The following is a 13,861-nucleotide window of genomic DNA, read 5'->3' on the forward strand; positions in this document are numbered from 1 at the left end:
ATCGTGCAAAACGTTGTTTCACCATCCAATGCTTTCAAATGCAAAAAGGCTGTGGCCTCATGTCCAACGCGACCCTGAACATTATTCGCATATCGAGTAGAACCTCGAGAGAGATAAATCGCTACAAAAGGAATCCACCAACCAGACGAAACAAAAAAAAACACCAATAATCGATCACCAGCTGCCCAATGGTTCCACAACCGCACCTTTGCTCGGACTGCAATCGCGATTAGCATTTTCAGTTCAGTAGGAGCTCCCGACGAAGAGGATTATTCAAATCGCTACTTGAGGGCTTTCATCTTCCATCTAGTACGTACTTCATCCAACACCGCCACTATTCAATCTACTCATTCATTGCCCAAAGTAATAAAACACTTCACGCTGGTACTAGGTACTGGTGGTTGGTAGCACACCCCACAACATTATTGCGGCGGATGTTGATGCTGCTGCTGCTGCTGCTGTGCGAAATAAACCATCTGCGCGCGCCGCGGAATGGATTGTTGTTTTTGTATAGTCCGCACCGGACAATTGATAACAATCTCCCGGCGTGCGGCGACCGGTAGAGGGCTATCCGGATAAAAAGATCGACCTCAACCCTCTAATACCCAAATTGTTGATGTTGATTGAAATATGTTTTTGCGTCATCTAAAATCGATATAAAAATGATGATGACATGCATTGAAAGATAACTCTTTTTAATTCGCGATTTTGTAAATTTTGGTGTTTGATTTTTCAAGTTTTTGTTTTTGAGCATCCCTTTGCTTTTATATTAAAAATCTATTTGGGATACTCATTTTGAAAGTTATAAAAAAAAATATTGTTGATATATCTTTTTCCATGGAAAATTTTATTTTTCGTGTAATTTTAAAGAATATAATTTTAGAGTGTATTCAACCCCCATAAACTGTTTTAATATAATAGAATGATTGAGAGAAATTCAAAATACGTTAATTTTCCCAGCTTTACTTCAACAGGGGAAAGAGGCGCTGTGTCCGCTCTTAACCGAAATATTCAGAGCCAGTATTAAGGACTGTATCGTTAATTATGAGTACACTTGAAAATTGCTGTATTTGAAAATGATGGGGCTCGATTTGAATAGGTCGTATGTGCTTATGTCGATTAAAAATTCGATCAGTTGGATTCTCTTTTTGTAGCGAAAACCGTTGAAATTGAACAAAGTTGATACATACAGCAGAATCCTCACAAAATAAGCTTTCCGTTCCATCATTAACCCTCTAATACCCAAATTTTTGATTTTGATCTAAATATCATTTTTCGTCATCTAAAATCGATTTAAACATGTTTTGGAAGATGATTCTTTTTAATTCTCGATTTCGTGAATTTCAGTTTTTGATTTTTCTAATTTTTATTTTTGAACATTCCCACACTTTTATATTTTTCCTTGAAGCCAATTTAGGAAACGGATTTTTTGAGATGAAAACATTTTGAGATTTTATGATCATTGTTGAAATATTATTATTTTAAATTTTTTTTACAGAAAATTTTATTTTCCGTACAATTTTAAGGAAAATAATTTTAGAGTGTTTTCGATTCCCTAAAACTATTATACAAGGATAGAACGATTTGGGAAAAAATTAAAATGTGTTAATTGTAGCGATTCAATATAAAATAAACAATGACTTCTAAAAAGTGACTGAAACATCAATTTTTCAATGATTTTTAAAAAATGTAAATACGCTTTAAAATACACCAAAAACCATTTTGAGATATACAGAACAGTCCTAAATATCAGCCGAAAATATAAAAAAAATGATTTTCCACGAAACAAAAATTACAAAAATGCTCAAACTATACCCCGTCTAAAGGCGGGATTGGGTATTAGAGGGTTAAAAGCCTCAAAAATATCTTCCATATAGCTACAACAACTAAAATAAACTGATCGCATTTTATATCGACAAAAGCATATACGACCTATTCAAATCGAGCTCCAGAATGTTTTATTTATTTTGTAAATTAAATTCAATTACATTGTTTATTGACCAACAGAAAAGCCCATGACATGATTGTCTATTTAATTTTTCGTGGATCTTGCCACCTCTCGCACTCTCTTCTTGGCGTTCTTCAGAACGTTTTGGACAACCGTTTTGGACAACCGTTCCATGATTTTGCTTACGTTGACCCAGTTTTTCTTGAATTTTGTGACGTCCTCTGCTCCTCTATCCTTTTTCCGTAGTTTCCCTAGTTAACTAGTTGTCAACGGGCCTTATTTTCGGGCAATTTAGAGGATTCATTTCCTTTTCCACAAATTGAACATTGTTTTCTTCATACCTGTCAAAAGTGTCACGCGCATAGTGGCAAGATGCCAAATCCAACCAAAGTAATGTAGGACCATAGTGCTTTCAGATGAGTGGCAGAATAAGTTTCTGGAAACATTCCTTCCGGTATATTTCGACGTTTATACTTGGGACGGTGAAGAAAGGTGACGATTTCATACCGCATTGACAAATTGCTTGCGAAACCAACACATTTTCCCAATTTTTTTTCGCAAAAAATCGATTTCTTCTAATTCGTAACATCCGTGCCATGCTTCACAGTGAAAAACTGCGCCCCTGGAAGTGCCTTGTAGTCCAATTTGACATACGTTTCATCATCCATGATTATGTACATGCAATTTTTGCTCAAAACATCGTCGTACAGTTTCCATGCCCGAGTTCTCACATAATCCGCGTTTTGGGCATTTCTGTTTTGGGTAAATCTTCATGGAATTACGCTCCTTGGCGTGTTGAATCATACCAACAGTCGTTCCACACTTTTTTGCGTAATCTCTAATGGACACCTCCTATTTTCCTTCAACGATTTTGCAAATTTTGCTGTCCAAATTCGACTTGGACGCACCTGTTTTTTGCCGTGTCCTGGTAAGTCTTCCAGTGTGTTATTCATACCGAATCGTTTGATAGCATTTGGGACAACAAAAACAATAACACATTCAATTTTTGCTAATTTTCTTAGCGCTGATCATTTTTCATTGCAATGCCTGGTCACAATCGATTTTCGCTTCTCCCCCGTAAACCCTCGCATTGTTCCACATGAGGAAAAACTTTAACTTTTAATGAAGGTTATCGTTTGTTTACAACGTTAGCAACACATAGACATAAGGTACCCCGGGGCAAGTGAGGCCTACGGCTATAATTTTATCTATTTTTTGATTTTAAGGTAAACATTCTTCATGGAAAACATAGGTATCACACCAACGGATACTTTGAATTCAAAATTTTTTATTGTTTTCACCATAAAGAGACCATATATGTTATTGTTGTTCATATGTAATTTTCAATTCACTAAGTGAGATTAACGTGCTCTACTATATTCGTCGTTTAAAAATAGAATTTCAAATAAAATCAACTTTTTTCGGTTTCAGGATAATATTTGAAGTGCTTGCAAAATATTTTAAGCGAAAAAGGCGTAATTTATTCTCATTTACAGGTCGGACTCGATTATCCGGGGGTTCAATTAACCGGGGGTCCGATTATCCGGGGCTCGATTATCCGGCAAAAATGGCTCGATTATCCGGGGAAAAGTTTGTTTAGGCTTTGTTTACAAGATTTAAGATTATAATAAGTCAAAAAATGTGATTAACATCAAATACAACACCTGAAAATTGGATTGAACTTATTTGAAAATTGTTTTTATTTTTTCACATTTTTCAGCTAAAATTTCATTTTCAAAAAACATGGTTATAATAATACCTGACGTTAAGTTTAGGCACTACAACGTCATGTATGTTAGCTTCTATGTTTAACGAACAGTTTTTGATTGAAGCACATCAAAAATAAAAGAAAAGAAGCATGGTTCGATTATCCGGGGAGAAATAATTTTGGAGTCACCCGGATAATCGAGTCCGACCTGTATTACCTTTAGTTAACTGCTCCCACTTGCCCCAGTGCATTTCTGCATCTGGGGCACGTGAGACCTATGAGAGTAAACAAACACAATGTCATAGTTTGATCTCGCCGTCTTCAACCTAAGTTGAAATTCACACAAAAGTGAAGTAAAAATCGCTGCCTTAAGTAATAAATTGTTGAATTATGTTTAATTACTACTATTCTGATGATGAAGCTATTGTTTAAAATGGTAAAGCCTTTTTTTTCCGAAACCATCTATTTTTCATATTTTCATCTAAGCACATTCTATTTTTTTTTTCGTTTTCCATTGCACAATGAGTTTTTCTGAGTGTTAAGAAACCGGCCATAAAGTATGAATAAATGGGAAAACGACTTATTCAAAGTTCACGATTTTTAAATCTTTATTTAATGATCGGAAAATTATGTAAGGGAAATCATAACATCTGTAAAACTTGAAAAATCTTTTGATGAGATTCATCAACTATGTAATATAAAAAGCAAGTTTGGAAACTTTCCAGCATTTAACTGTATAGCGCTTTTTGTATAAAAAAATCAATTTGTTTGCACAAGATGCTAATGTTAAATCAATTTTTTTGTCAGTGATGCGTTATTATGAGTGTTACGTAATTTATGCACGATACCACAAAACACTTCCAACATAAATCGCTAGACATAGTTATTCGTATAAGCTATTTATAATTTATGCTACCTTATATATATGCAGCAACTATATTAAGAAATTTGTACAAACATTCCGAATAAGTCCCACTTGCCCCATGATACGGAGTAAATGAAGATCTGTTCCACTTTTTATTATATGCATAATATATAGAATGTAAAAATTTTGAAACAGTTTTAATACCCGTTAATAAGGAGAAAAATACCAACAATGTCTTTTAGAACCATTGGAATTATAAAACTAATTATGTTTAGGATTTTTTGGCATGACAAAACCAAACTAGCCTTTTTTTTAGGTCCCACTTGCCCCGGGGTACCTTATAGAAGTTTTCAAAATAAGGCATAGTCTTTTAATACAGAGCCTCAAAGGTGTACTCATAATTAACGATACGTTCCTTACTTAAACTCACAAACCTTATGCGTGGCGTAAGGTTCGTGTTGTATTTATCCCAAAAGCTGGCAAACGGGACAAAGCAACTCCAAAAGCCTTCAGACTAATAAGCCTTTCTTGTGTTCTGTTGAAGACTATCGAAAAAATCATGGATGACTTTATTAAATCAACAAGTTAAGTAGAAATGCCTCTTTGCAAATTTCAATATGCTTATCAATCGGGTAAATCTACGATAACGGCGCTACAGTCGTTAGTTAGCAAAGTATTACAAGTATTGTTTTTGTGTTAAATGAGCTATTTTAACTTGTAAATATTCCCCTAGTGTTAATGCACATTTATAGGGCTCTGGCAGAATAGAGGCACGCAATCCTATTCGATTGCCAACATTCAGGCCATTTCGGGCCGTGATTAAGTACTAGAAATGTAAACCTTTCCCTGGCACAGTCTTCAAGTTATAGAACTCTAGTGATGAAACCCGAATCGGGATGCCCCTTAGGATTAGAAATTACTAGACAAAACGCAGGCTATGAAAGCAACCGAAGCTGCGAACTAAAAGGCAATCAGCCAGACAAAATACTTTTACAGGATTGACTGATGGACCAACAAAATTTATGAAACCTCGTCATCCTCGCATCGGAAATGATTATCCAATAGGGTAACAGGGCAAAATATATGTTCTGTGTTGTATTTGTCCAATTGTGATGTCCTAATTTATTACGCATTTGTAAGGTTCCACTGCAATATGTTATATTGGGTTATGCATTTGTAGTGAATCATTATTTTTCCGTAATAATGGCGCCCAACGTGGGACATGTTTTGTGTTGTATATATCCTTATGTGATGTCCTGTTTTATTACGCATTTGTAATGCTTCCCTATAATGTCATCTTTTAATGTGCATTTAAAGTGCTTCATTATTTTTTTAATAAAAGTTGAGAAATCGCTTCAAGCCAAGGAAGTAGCCGTGGTTGCTTTTCTCGACATTGAGGGAGCATTCGATAATGCATCCTACAGATCCATGTGTTCATCGATGCAAGCGAAGGGGCTTGGATAAACGCATTATTGAATGGATAATGTTATTATTATTATTACTTTGTTATAGAAATTTTCTGCCCTAGGCTGGTTCATCTCTTAGGATGGATAATATCTATGCTAGAAGATCGGGAAATTTCTACTGATCTCGGAGGTGCGCAGCTATCTGTTAGATCTATAAAGGGCTGTCCCCAAGGAGGAGTACTATCGCCCTTACTGTGGTCTTTGGTAGTGGATGAACTCCTTAAAAAGCAAATAAATCGGCTTCAACATGCGCTGAATGTTACTCTCAAATGGTGTAGGAAAGAGGGGTTAAGCGTAAACCCTTCTAAAACTGTTATCGTTCCTTTTACTAGAAGGAAGAAATAAGATCTTAACCAACTTTCTTTAGATGGAGTTCAAATTCAGTTCTCGGAAGAAGTTAAACATCTCGGTGTAACTTTGGACAAACAACTGAATTTGAATTCTCATCTAAACAAGGTAGTAACTAAGGGTACAAATGCCCTTTATGTTTGTAATGAATCCTTAGGGAAAACCTGGGGGCTGAGACCAAACATGACAAACTGGATTTATGCAGCAATAGTCGGCCAAAAGTTACATATGATTCACTTGTATGGTGGCCTAAAACAATCGAGGTAAACTGCTCAAAAGAAGCTAATGCAAGCTTCAAAGACTTGCATGTATATTAATTACAGGGGCAATGAAAAGCACACTATCGGTTGCATTAGATGTCCTCTCAACGTGTTACTATTGCACCAATTTATTCAAATGCAAGCGGCAAAAAGTGCCCTGCAGTTTCTGCGTCACAACAAACTGCTAGAAGGCGATGTATTAGGACATTTGAAGATCGTCAAAGACTTTAATTTAAACTCAGATATAAAAACAGTAGACGATTGGATGATTACGAAGCCCAACTATGATGTTCCCTTTAATATGGTTAAACCAAGCCGCTATATTTGGGATTCTGGTAGGTCAAGCTTACGTCCATGTTCTATTGTATTTTATACTGATGAGTCTAAGATGGGGGAAAATACTGGTGCTGGAGTTTTTGGCCCAGATATAAGTAAAGCTATACCAATGGGATGAAGCCCACTGTGTTTCAAGCAGAGATTCAAGATATATTAGAGTGTGCTAATACTTGCCTGAGGAGAAATTACAGATTTGCAAAAATCTGCATCATCTCAAACAGTCAAGCTGCTCTAAATGCGCTAAGGGCATTCAAATGCCAGTCCAAGCTAGTGTGGGAATGCATTCGTTCTCTGGATCAGTTGGCCAGTAGGAACGAAGTAAGTAACATTATACTGGGTGCCCGGCCATTGCGGAATTCAGGGAAATGAAAACGCCTACAATCTAGCCAGACAGGGTGCAGCATCGAGCTTCGTAGGCCCTGAACTATTCTGTGGAGTTCCTGAGTGTACTCTTTGGACGAAACTTAAAATATGGGAAATGTCTATGGTAGAAACCAATTAGAATGCCACGGAAACATCCAGACAAGAAAAAAGATTCATAAGACCTAGTGCAGCAAAAGCCAGAACCATATTAAATTTAAACAAGAGAGACCTGAGGGTAATAACGGGCTTGATGACCGGTCACTGCCCCAGTAGGTACCATCTACACAAGATTGGAAAAATCCAATCATCTGAGGGTCGTTTTTAACGAAACCGCTGAACATTTACTTTACAGCTGTGAAGAGCTGTCCCATCAAAGGTTGTCAATATTTGGAAAAGGGTTATTGGAATACACGAAAGAATCGCATATTGGCGCCTGCAATGAACATTCGGGACTGCTCTCCCACTTTCATAAGTAAATCGGAGTGGTTTCGCGTTTTTTTTTCTCAGCGAGTCCTTCATAGCTTCGGCGGACGTAAACTTTATGAACTAAGATCGATCTTCTATACTGTTTTGTAGGTTATTTTGATCAATTCCAAATCGGTGTCCAACTCTTTGAGGAAGTTGGCCATTTCAACCCACGACGTTCGAGGGCTGCCCGGTGGGAAGTGAAACTGCATCGTGTTCGTCATAATTTCACTCATGACGACACAAATACCACCGACAGACGAAATAACAGTGAATGATCGGATAACAAAGCGCGCTTGAAAACTAAGCACAAACAGCGCAGCTGCTAAGAACACAGTTGCGTGCGTCTGTATCTGACGACGCGAGAAGCAAAACTGTCCAACATGTATTCTGAAGACAGAAACTAATAATTCTCAATTTAAAGTCTAATCTTCCAAAGTGGCGTCGGCAGTAACCTGGGAAGCGTGAGCCTGAAAAGGCTGACCCGTCCCTGATGAAAGGGAACAGAGTGTTGCGACCGTTGTTTGGCCCTCAGCAACCATAGAGTAGGGCGAACCAATGGGGAGAACCCCCCTTCGGACGAAAGCTGAGCGCCACCTTGCTATTTTGTGAAAACATAGGCGAGTAGCCTTGAGTCGTTGTCAACAGCGAGCGAAAAGTCTCTTTCCACCGCAGTACCTGTGCAATAGCACACGATTGGGTTCGACGCCGATCAGTGATGTCGGTAATTATCTTTCTTTCGCCGCTGAGCGGACGCCTTGCAGTCAAGCCGTCCTTTTCATCGCTGAAAGTGCTCATCACGACTCACGAGACATAGTTGGCTTGGTATGCGTGCACGTTTGTGTTGGTATATTCGAATGCTTTATCTGTGTGCACCGCAAGCGTTCGGGCCGAAACGTATCCATTCGGTATGACCGAGCCATAAAAACGAGTGCACTACACGGTCAGAAAATTCACTCATTTTGGAGCTAAAGTGGGACAACTCAAAATTGAGTAATTTTTTTCCATCGATAGCGCTGGCCCAAGTGCGAAAATCTCATCAGTTTAAGCCGTATAATATTCTTGATGATGCGAAGAATATTATACGGCTTAAACCAGTTGGATTTTTGCACTTGGGCCAGCGCTATCGCTGGAAATGCAATTTACTCATTTTTTGAGCTGTTCCAGTTTAGCTCAGTTTTGTGTGAATCTTACTCATTTTAGAGTAACATTTTCTTAGCGTGTGCGATACAAGCAGATGCTCACACAGTCGTTTGCGCTTGTCATTATGTTTTTCTTCCCATATATTGCTTTGTGCAGTGCATTCAAAATGCAAATATCAAATGCGGGAGCACCAAATGCGGTAAGATTTTCTAACAAGTAACCCGATGTCAGTGGGAGCTTTCGAATCCTAGGTTGACGGTGGTATTGGCTATGGTTGCTACGTTGCCTTTGGAAACATGTGTTACCGCGTTTGAAGCGCATTTGGGCACCGTTTGCATCTTGAACGCACACAGCAATATTTGTTTTGCTCCTGCTCATCGATGATCAGAAAACGGCATAATCGCGCGTAATTAAAATACGAATGATGGACTTCGATGAGCAATCAATAGGTGGAAAATAGCAGGGACGCCAAACCCAGAAGGCGTAAGAGGGTGGGTGTCAAGCGTTCGTCATCAGTCTAAGGACTCGGACGTCTTGAAGGCGATGCGAAACGACATGGATCTAGGAGCCGAAGTGCGCAGTATTAGACGTACCCGTACGGGTAAAATAATCCTAGATCTCAAGAGCGACAAGGAGCGAAAAAGCGCCACGTACAAAAATCTGGCGGAATAGGTCTTTGGTGAAGGGGTTCAGTTGAGAGCTCTTACAGCAGATATGACTCTGAAGGTGAAGAACCTAGACGAGATCACTGAAGCGGATGAGTTCGTCACGGCACTGCAGTACTGTGGCAACGGTGCGAGATGTAGGTGGCCACTGCAGCCATTCGGCTACGGAAGAGGCCGGCAGGGACACAGGTAGCTTTGGTACAGCTACCTGTGGTGAACGTAAATAAATCCATTAAAGTAGGGAAGCTGAAGGTGGGCTGGTCAGTATGCCAACTGACCTTTCATGAGCCATCCGATGTTTGCTTCAGATGTCTGGAACAAGTCATTGGACTGCAAAGGCCCTGGTAGGAGCAAACTGTGCAGGCGATGCGGCGCCGAAGGCCATAAGGCACAAGGCTGCACAAGTCCACCCACGAGTTTGATTTGAACGCAGCTGAACCTGAACCACTGTGACACAACTCAGATTTGTCAGCCGGTTTCTGAGTGGGGGACGGATATCGCCATCATATCGGACCCATACCGAGTGTCCGCCGGTAACAAAAATTGGGTAACGACGGATGGGTCCATGGTGGCGATATTGTCGACGGGTAAGTACCCCGTCCAGGAGTTGCTGTCTACTACCTATGAGGGTTTCATGGTCACCAAAGTAAAGCGGACTTCTTCTGTAGCTGTTATGGTCCGCGATGGTTGATCGAGCAGTTCACGCAGATGCTGGACTGTATGACGACCTAGCTGATAGGGCAAAGGTCGGTGGTAATAGAGGTAATCACGTTCAAATGTATGCATGCCATTTTTGTAGATGTAGTTGTGAAGCTGTGAGGAAAACAATTGCACTCGCACCCCGGACATTAGTTTCATCATTATTTACCCGTTTTACTCTGTGGTGAGAACCACTCGAAAAATTGGCTAAGTGTCAGCATGCTATCTTGGTGGACTCTCCAAAACGAGTCTTTGATGTTCGTTGCTGCAGGCTACGCAGCTAGGTAATCTTTAGCGTGCGATGAGCACTAGCCCATCTCTGAAGCAATGCCTTCTTGGTCGTTCCGAAGAGACGAAAGGTCTGGCGACCATAGGAAAGTTGTTTTGTGGGTCGAGGCTGGCTTTTAGTTTTGTCGTAGAAGACAGCCTTAACCCCGCACTACCCGGACCTTTCTGTTCTGGTGTCTGTTGAGCAGATTTTCCCCTCATGGTTTGGAAAAAAGGCACCTGTCCTGACATATTGAAAATGGCTAATATAGGCAATACAGCCCAAACCTAGTTAGCCGTCGCCGTACAAACCAATCTGTTTGCTGGACGCCGCCGGGAAGCTGTTGAAGCATTGTATACCGATAGGTCAAATCACTCTGGGCTCTCGGATACCCAGTTTGGCGGTGGACGCTTCCAGGTCAGTGACCAAAATAGCTGAGATAGTGCTGCAAAGGAGCGAAAGGGAAATCGCCGACGGGGTAACGCAGGCGTCAAGTACTATGGAATGCGGCATACGATGGTATATTGCGACTCACATTATCATCGGGCGTTAAGTTGATTGGCTTTGTCGACGACATTACCCTCGTGGATAGAGGAAGTGAAGCTGACAGTGACACATGCGATCGCCATAGGATTGGATGAGGTCGACACTGCTGACACCCGCACACAACAAAACGGAGGTGGGGGTGGTGAACAACCGCTAGTCTGAACAACAGGAAGTAGTCACTGGAGCAACATTAGAATTGTAGAATTGTACCATCAGATACATAGTGTTGGGAAAGATTTGAGTTTTGTGAAACCGGCAACACGGTTCAGTGCCGAAGCAGAAAGTAAACTGTTGTGGTAAGAGGTGGACGTAGTGCGAGTGGAGATAGCAAAATGTAAGAGAGTTTTTAGTATTAATTAATTAGTTTATAGTATAATAAATTATGTATTTCCAGCATTGAAGCTACTCCAACCAAAGCTGCTTTCAATTTTTGTCTATTCGTGCCGAAGAAAGTCCACCCCGCAACACATAGTTTAGGTTGAATATAATATGCGTTTACATTGCAACATTTGAATACCAAATAGTATATACGAGGTACAAAATTGAAAACGTCTTGATTTAGGGAAGTCAACCATAAAAAAGAAAAAGGCTAATGAACTCAGCGAGTATGCAGGTATACGAAACCCATCCTCAAGGTATTGATTCAAAGAAACCCCTGAATCAATCTCACGGTCCTTAATCTTCTCAATCCGGTATAATACCCATTTCCTCGGTAACGAGCTGCACTAGGAGTGCACTTCGAATGCATCGAATATGTCAGCTGTTGTTCGGCTGTCAGCCAATTGTTTCGATCGGATTTAAATTATGATGAGAGTTTCCCTTCCGGGCAATATGGGAATGCGGAAGGATTATACGGAGCACCGCGCCGTAAAAGGGGTTCCTTTTCATTACAAAGAAAACTGTAATCACAACCGCGCGTTCATAAATACTCATTAATATGCACGAAATGGGGTGCCAAAATGTGCCGCAGGCCAAACAGGACAGAATTATATCAGAACCCATAATTAATGCAATGTACACCGCACGGCCGACGTACGTTACCAGGATTGGTACGAGAATAATGAATTGATTAAATAATTGAATATATCTGACAATCGGTTTAAAATGGATTTGCGAATGTGATTCAATCAGTTGTAAACGATGACAGCGTTTGAAATATTGGCAGTTGCGATCTTTGAGGGATACTATTGCCGTTTCTATTTTTGCGCTAGTGCTAGTTCCAATCTTGGTTGGAACTGTATTAGATCACAGTAGTGGGCTAATCAATGGGTTTTTCCTTAGATTCTTTAAAAATGTCCCAAACTGCCGTATACGTTCTCCCAGAAACTTTGCTAATAAAGTCCATTCCAAGTTTTTCAATTTTCAGATTACATACGATACTATTGTACATAATATGCAAAACCGAATATGAGAAGATCATTTGAGATATTATATTCCCAAATAAGTCTAGCATGTTTGGGAGGAATGTAAAGATTCAACTGTGTTTACAATCTTCAAACCGCAATTCAACACTACAAAATTATGAAATGCTGTTACCTTTTCCCATCGACCAAAGTATGTTGCTTCACTAGCACACAAACCCACCAGCTTTACCATCAAAATCTGGAAATTCGATCTCGTTCCTTCAAAGACCGCTCAAAGACATGCCGATGCTGCCGACTGTCGCTACTGTTGAAATCATTTGTCTGGACCCAACAATAAGAGTTAAGGGGCTGTCCATTTATTACGTAAGGGATTTTTTACGATTTTTCGACACCCCCTACCCCCCTGGTAAGATTTTTTGTATGAGAACCCAAATATTTTTGTATGGCGCGTAAGATTTCTCAAACCCCCCCTCCCCCCATAAACCCTTACGTAATTAATGGACGGCCCCTAAGTGAGGATTGTCGCACAATGAAACCAGCTCTGGCTGCGCTTTATAGGTACCAACTCTCAGAGGCTCATTCCATGCATCCATTCCGTGTCGTCCGTTGATGATTGTATCGTTTATAGATCACCGCTCAGCAGAACGAGATTCCATATCGACAACAACGAGACACCACGGTGATGGGATGAAACCCATGAAACGATTTGAATATGAATGAGCCACGCACAGCATGGAAATCCAAATAATATCAGATCTGTATGTGGAATGGAAACCAGTTCCGATCCTTCAATTCCACGAAGGGATTCTGGTTGCTGAACCACGCAGCCAGCAGCCGGAGCGTAGCGCGTGATGAGGGCTGTGAACTATGCAAATTAGTCACTGCGCAATCTTTCCCTGGACGGGCAGTGCCACTACGCTACGGTGGCGACCGGTAGCGGTAGCAGCAGTAGCGTCGAAGAAGTGTTGAGATTTTACGCAATTATGTTCATGTTTCCCTCTTATCTCCCGGGTAGCAGCATTTCGCTTTTCCAGACCGGACGGACGAACGGATGCTGCCTGAATGATGCGAGGATGAAGCCTTTGTTCACCGGCCGTCCCTTTTTCGTCACGCAGTATCGCATCGTATACGGATTAAGCTGAACGATTTATAGAATCGTCTTTGGCGAAGCCACCAAGATAAAATTCCTATATGTACCATAGTGACTCTATGGGTGAGGCATAAAAATGTCATTAACGGCTAGAAGAGTGGGAACCCGGCATCGATAGCAATAAAATGTCATATTTCATGATTGGACAGACACTTTCGATTGATGATTCTTTACGGATTAACGCGAGGCTGCACTAACATTGGAAAGGTTCTCACGATACGTTTGATTAGTTGAGAGTTGCAAACCTCATGATTAACGTCCAATAGT

The 13,861-nt window shown here is 40.3% G+C and overlaps 1 protein-coding gene across 8 annotated transcripts in view; it reads right to left on the reverse strand.

Annotated features, from left to right (window-relative positions):
• Nucleotides 1-13,861, reverse strand: part of LOC109401709 (ras GTPase-activating protein raskol) — a 441,723-nt gene that overhangs the window by 133,256 nt on the left and 294,606 nt on the right. The gene's annotated exons all lie outside the window — the stretch shown is intronic.

Source organism: Aedes albopictus, chromosome 3 (genome assembly GCF_035046485.1).
Source record: "Aedes albopictus strain Foshan chromosome 3, AalbF5, whole genome shotgun sequence".
NCBI lineage: Eukaryota > Metazoa > Arthropoda > Insecta > Diptera > Culicidae > Aedes > Aedes albopictus.